Genomic DNA, 6,804 nt, shown 5'->3' on the forward strand with positions numbered 1-6,804 from the left:
AATAAATGATCAATGGTTGAATACTTGTGTCTGAATCCAGCTTGATTTTCCTTTAAAATGCCATAATCATCAATAAATGTGGTTAACCTGTCATTTAAGAGGGAAGTAAACAATTTACCAATACAGCTAAGGATTGAAATACCCCTGTAGTTACCAGGGTCATCTGCAGGTCCATTGTTTTTTATAAATTGGGGTTATGACCCCGATGTCCCATATGTCAGGTACTACACCAGTATTTAACACAATATTAAATAATTTAGTGAGTATTGGGGAAATAACATCAGAAGTATCTATAATAAATTCATTCACTATACCATCAATACCACAAGCTTTATTCCTTTTTAACTTTTTAATTGCGTTCTTTACTTCATTGAGAGTAAAATCATTATTGATAGGATTTTCAAGACCACAAAACTCTGGAGGGTTAGTGTTACCTGAAGATTGATTAAGTTCCTTAAAAGAATTAACAAGGTCTATAAAGCTGGCTTCTAATGATGGTTTAAGGTTATATGCCTTGTCTTTAAGAATATTCCAGTATTCATTGGGCTTACTACATTTTAGATTACGCAGTTTATTATTGAGCTCATTATAATAAGAATTACGGCAAGTCTTAAGTTGTTTTTTATATTTTTTACTTAAGCGATTCATTTTGAGTTTATTATATTCAGACTTTGATCTGATGAAGGTATTTCTGGCATTGCGATATTTTTTCCTCAATTTATTGCAAGAATGATTAAACCAGGGTTGCTTAAAATGCTCAATTCTGGCATTATGTGAATAGCAGTTGGAAATTTTAGCTGAATTCAGTAGGAGATTATTGATAGAATTAGTAACTTCATTAATAGCATTATCATCCACTACTGATAAATTTTCAAGAAAGGAATTAAGATGTTAAGATGCCAATATCAGAAACACCTTCACCATCAGCATTATCAGAATTAATAACATCATGCTCCTTACATTTAAGTTTAAACACTGCATGAACCAGGTTGTGTGCATCAGAAAATAGCGGTTCAAAATCCAGTATTTCAAAGGTGGCTAGTCTGCATATTATTTCAGGGGACAAAATAAAATAGTCAACAATACTTGAGTTTTTACAGGTAAATTTACCATCACAGTCACCTCTTAATCTACCGTTAGCACGCTTGCGTTGTCGAGCGTTTCATTCGACAGTTCTCATAGTAATAGCGCTCAGGCAATCAAAATCACCTTAAGTCGTTTGATCTGATATACCGCTTGAAGAAAATGTTGAAATAATTATAGCGCCCTCTCCCATACCATTTCAGGAACGAATTTTTAATAACCTATTCTATATTGACAATAACGAGCAATGGAATTGATAGTTGAAATAGAACATAACCCTAGCTAAACTCAACCTGTACAAAGTTGATTGTTGTAAGAATAAATTCGATAGTGTTATACTCCTATAATATACATTAAAACAATACACCTTAGATAATAACGATGTATATACAACTCGTTGTAGCATCATTGATACGCGTGTCGTATTATACAGTACCGTGAGCGCCGCTAATTTAGCGGTTAAAAGAGAGAAAGAGGGGGGGGGGGAGGGGTAGATGTACAAGGATAACTACAATGTGAATCGATTATGATCAGAAGAATGCAACCATTTTGATCTTTAGAATATTCATTTTAGCTAATGCCTCTGGCATACACTTCCTGTTTACACACTAAACACGATTTAAAATGGAAACGAAATAAACAAATGGATTGAATCGAATTAAATATCATATTAACATGAAACCACGAGCGAAAGCTACATTATGTGTAGTTATTTCGACAAATTACCTAATTATCTGTGATATATATTCCTGTCTTATTTTTACAGCACGGTGCGCTGGACTATCGGATGTTTTAATTTTATATGATCTTTACAACGAAATTAATTTAATGATTTCTACAATCATTACTGAACGTAGTGGGTCCAAACACCTCATTACAGTACGTCAATACAAATAACCCAAAAAACATGTGTTTCGATTCCATATGTTTGTTATTTTAGATTTCATTGTCAGGTAGCCAATGTAAAAGATGATATAAGTCATGTGGGGAAACAATTATATCAGTAATATATGTTGAAAATATTAAGCGATATGAGGATAAAGTAAAAGTTGTACAAGCGAAGAAAAATGAACTGATTGAAATAAGTAATATGATGCAATACTTCCAGGAATATGATGAATATACCGTGTGCTATATCACATTGAGAAAAGCCTTACCTATTTGTTTATACATGACTAGAAAATATTAAATTGGCGAAAAAATAAATATACGGGAAACATTATCCCTTTCCCTTTATATTGTCATATGAATACAGACTAAGGAAGGACCCTATTGAACACCATTATTTACGAGATTTTATCTTATTTCAATCTAACTTCACGAGGGGGGATTGTATACAATAGGAAACTTCAATTTCATACCATTTTGGCCCCTTCCCGCTTTTTTTTACCACATAATGAGAAAAAAATTAAATCAACCAGGGTACCATTTCATAAAACCTGGCTATGATAACAACTCCAGTTTGAATATCAAATTTCATAGGATGAGCCAATCAGGAAGCAGAATCGTAATTCTCGTCATAGTAGTTGACATTCTAGCAAAAGTTGCTATCATAGTCAACAGTTTTATAAAATGGGGTCCTGATTAATTACTTCGAATCAAATAACTTAAAAGCTGAGAGCAATTTTAATCGAGGAATAACCCGATCACTATTAGGAGAATAAAATGGAATGAAATTGAACGAAATGTCTTTTGGTAAATGATCGGGTTCAGTTCACAGAAATCGTTTTTTTTTCACGTTCAACACTGAATTCAGCCATTCTAAAAGACTTTCTAAAATAACCATCTGGTTCAAGTAGGCAATTCGCTAACACATTTTGCATTTATTTTGTTCAGGTTACGAGTAAACTATTCATCTGGATTTGAGGGCATTCATTACAGACCTAAATCTAGACTGATGAATATTAGCGACAACTTTCTATTTGATATGGATTGATACAACATTATACACACCATGACCATGTGTATACGGATATGTAGTCACGTACATATAGAGCTAGAAGGGCGTAAATTGAAATGGAAGTAAATGTGAAAACAAATCTCTGGTCTATATTTCTCTTACAAATCCGATATCATTCCTTTGATAGTCTTGATGATTTACAAGATGAATGTCATCTTGTAGAGAAGAAGTTTTTCTCCATCACATCCTAGAAGGTTACCAGAAGGAGTAACGAGACAAGGGCTGATCCCGTCAGCATGGTCATGCCATGGTCACATTTGTTCTACGGCGGCCGTACGGCGAGTTGAAAACAGCCGTTTTAAAAAAAATTGTCCAACTACATATAGGTGGTTTGAATCAAAATTGATAAAACGGCTGTTTTCGACTCGCCGTACGGCCGCCGTAGAACAAATGTGACCATGGTTTTAGTGCGATCTAATTTCACGTATTCCACGATCCTCCTTGCTTGGATGATACCATCACGTGAAACCTGATCCACTGCCGCGTAGGTCATACGCGCTCTATCCCTGTACGCGATGTAGAGTGTGTCTGTCAGTTTGTCAACGCGACACTGTGGGGCACACCTCTCATTACAGTGTATGACAGCCTTCTCTTCTCCTGATCCTGAGATGACAGTGTATGTATTGTAACCTGTCTTCACTACGACATCACTTGATGACAAGGCTTGTATCTCACCCGGCGACCCCGCACCTTCTTACCCTGCATCGTAATAGTTTTTACTATCTTATCATCAGCAGGATTGATGACGTAGATATTAGACTGACCGACCTGAGCAGCGAGGATCCTCCCATCCCTGTCAACATCAATAAACACACAGTCAGTGTATCCATTCCTTGGTATGCTGATGTCTTTAATCACCTTCCATTGTCTGTCATAGAGAGTGATGAATCTATCCAACCTGTCACCCGTGCAACCACTTCTCATCTTACCACATACTATTACGTTACTGTCTATGGGCGCACATGATGTAATCCGCACACCTTCATCAATGACTTTTTCTGTGTGTTGAGTGTTGATGTTTGTAATATACAAGTCATCGTTAATTGCGTTTTGCACACATATCTCATCTTTGCTGAACAAACCACGCACACAAGGCCTCTTAATATTCGATGGAATGTAGATTGACTTGACAAGTTCCCATTTATCGATATACCCATCAATTCTACCATAGTATTCTCCACCTACTTCCCCCTCTACAAACTTCACTCTCTCAACTTCACTCTGTATTCGGTCAAGACAGTCGCTAACATCTTGATGAACATTCAAACTTAAATTTTCATCAATAGATGCAAGTACTTGAGGACCTTCATTCACCAATGTTTCATCATGTTGGTTTATACGTGTGATGGTTGATTCAATGTTCTTTATTGCATGCTGAATCTTACTAGTAAGATTTCTTATCTTCTCTGAAACTATTTTGCTGATTTCATTTGTTTCTGATAAGCACGATGACAATTTGGCTTTTTTGTCTTTGCTTATTTTCCGTTCCCGTTCTATCTCGACTTCATGATATCCAATATCTTTTTGTCGCCTTTCATTTATGACTTGTATTTTCTTATCGGCCTCCTTGTTTATCTCACAAATCAATTTCATATGTTCCAATTCTTTAACATCTAACTTTAAACGCGTATCTCCCAATATCAATTTTATACTATCGTTGATCGTTTGAAGATGCTTGCGTGATGAATTTGAAACGGCATTTAGTTTCGATTCAACTATCTTTTTTTTTTTTTTGTTTCCTCTAACATGTCCCGTTTCTCCTTCAGCTCTTTCCTCATCTCATCTAGCTCACGTTGTTTCTGTTCGTAGCCTTTGGTTGTGGTCGGGAGACAAGAAGACATTTTTACACTGTGTTTTACATCTCTTTCAGGCTGGGACAAAGAGCGACCTATATCGTAAATAATAATACAAAAAACCTCAATTTTGACTGATCTAATCTCTCTCATGGTGGTGATGATTTTGAGGATTGCAGTTTGGTATTTTTTTAAAGTTGTGTATTTTGCTGCAATTGACTTAGTGCTGTAAAATGTTAAGAGTAATGACCTTAATGTTACACTTAATAATATGGGAGTCTATAAGTCTATCAAATTACCTGTGACATTCTGAACCTGTACTTCTCTCTCCATCCGGATGTTCGTATTAATACTTTTCCGTAGTCTTTCTTCAAGGTCGCGATCTTCAATACTCGCTCCTGTCAAGGCTCTCAGTTGAGGAGGAAGAGAAGATTCTGAAACGTCACATCGAATAGGGATAACCCGGCCTTCTAATCCATTTTCTGTCGAGCTTGGAAGCGACTGAATCGCCATCTCCATCGTCATAATCTGTTTAAAGGGGAAGTTCACCCTGACAAAAAGTTTATTGTAAAAATAGCAGAAAAAATAATAAAAAATATTGCCGAAGGTTTGAGAAAAATTCATCAAATAATTAAAAAGTTATTAGAATTTCAATTATTTGATTTGTGACGTCATATGCGAGCAGCATTCCTACATAGCGAATGGTAAAATATCAGTGAAATGTCATTTTCTCAGAAAATTGAAAATGGTTTTCACTGTAACTTTTGTATATCAATAGACAAACCTTTTAATACCCGATCATTAAAAGAAAACAAAATTAAGTCATCAGGAACCATACAAAATTTGAAATTCATACATTTTATATTACATACCACATGGGGCAGCTGCTCGTTTATGACGTCACAAATCCAAAATTTTGAACTCTAATAACTTTCTTACTCTTTAACGGATTTTCCTCAAACCTTCACCATTTTTTTTTACTATTTTTTCTGCTATTTTCACAACAGAGTTTTCTTCAGGGTGAACTTCCCCTTTAATGTTGTTCGTTTTACAGTCATCTTTCGAGATCAAACATACCATGTGGGAGCATTTCAAGAGAGCATTTTCGATACTTTTCGTTTCTAGTTCCCCAAGTTTATGATCAAAACAAGATGTCATTTTCCATCCATTGGAATGAAAACAATTTTTCATTTTACGAAAATAGTTTGTGTCTTTAGACGATGCCCAGAGATAAATGTCGTAGAATTCATGTCGAGAGAGGGCGGTGTTCGTTGAAGGGTCATCACCGCTCGTTTTCCTGCGCACTCCAGAAAGATCCATGGTGTCTAAAATACAACAATACGTCACAATTATACAGTTCTGTATGCACATCCAAATGAATAATTACCTATTACAACACAACCATCATGTCTTCGTCTTCAATAACAGTTTAACTAATACCTAATCATCCAACATTATATTACATCAATATGAACTGAATATTCATTCAAATTTACAATCTCGATGAATTTCGCGATACTTACAGTCAATGAAAACTTATACACAGTTCCTTTACAAATATTCCCAATCCTCACCTTAGCTTTAAACAATATTAAAAACATTTGTCACTACTTTGGACTTAAACAAGATGACTTGAATCATGAACACAACCGGTAATGGAACCGGATATTTAAGGGGGGGGGGGGCAAAATAACATTTTTTGCCTGTATCACCAAACTGTGCATGCGCGATGAGTTTGCTGACAATTATAACTGAACGTTTTTAGCCCTTTGTGTTACCAAAGACAAGATACTATCGAATTTATGCCCAAGTTTCGCAAACTACTGTGGGTCCATATGCTTTTAAGTTATGGTGTCATTTCAAAACTTAACCTTAGCCAAAGATTTCAATGTTGACGACGCCCCGGTCGCCATCGGAAAAACGGCGTCGTAAGTTTCACTCTGCTATGCAGCGGAGGCAAAAACAGCT

The 6,804-nt window shown here is 35.7% G+C and overlaps 1 pseudogene; it reads right to left on the bottom strand.

The window, feature by feature from the left end:
• Positions 1 to 3,180: 3,180 nt before the first annotated feature.
• Positions 3,181 to 4,080, bottom strand: LOC121417573 (annotated as a pseudogene).
• Between the last annotated feature and the right edge of the window lie 2,724 nt (positions 4,081 to 6,804).

Source organism: Lytechinus variegatus, chromosome 6, assembly GCF_018143015.1.
Source record: "Lytechinus variegatus isolate NC3 chromosome 6, Lvar_3.0, whole genome shotgun sequence".
Taxonomy (NCBI): domain Eukaryota; kingdom Metazoa; phylum Echinodermata; class Echinoidea; order Temnopleuroida; family Toxopneustidae; genus Lytechinus; species Lytechinus variegatus.